Source organism: Nematolebias whitei, chromosome 15 (assembly GCF_014905685.2).
Source record: "Nematolebias whitei isolate Nwh7 chromosome 15, NemWhi1, whole genome shotgun sequence".
NCBI classification, from domain to species: domain Eukaryota; kingdom Metazoa; phylum Chordata; class Actinopteri; order Cyprinodontiformes; family Rivulidae; genus Nematolebias; species Nematolebias whitei.
The window spans coordinates 44,385,532-44,385,791 of NC_056512.1; the positions used below are offsets into that span (position 1 = coordinate 44,385,532).

Consider the following 260-nt stretch of genomic DNA (forward strand, 5'->3'; position numbering starts at 1 on the left):
GGAAGTGGTTGGGGAAGTGGCTGTGGAAGTGGTTGGGCAAGTGGCTGAGGAAGTGGTTGAGGAAGTAGCTGAGGAAGTGGCTGAGGAAGTGGTTGGGGAAGTGGCTGTGGAAGTGGCTGTGGAAGTGGTTGGGGAAGTGGTTGGGGAAGTGGCTGAGGAAGTGGTTGAGGAAGTAGCTGTGGAAGTGGTTGAGGAAGTGGCTGTGGAAGTGGTTGAGGAAGTAGCTGGGGAAGTGGCTGAGGAAGTGGCTGTGGAAGTGG

The 260-nt window shown here is 56.2% G+C and overlaps 1 protein-coding gene across 1 annotated transcript in view; it reads right to left on the bottom strand.

The window, feature by feature from the left end:
* aclya (ATP citrate lyase a) overlaps positions 1 to 260 on the bottom strand; it is a 29,807-nt gene that overhangs the window by 18,005 nt on the left and 11,542 nt on the right. The gene's annotated exons all lie outside the window — the stretch shown is intronic.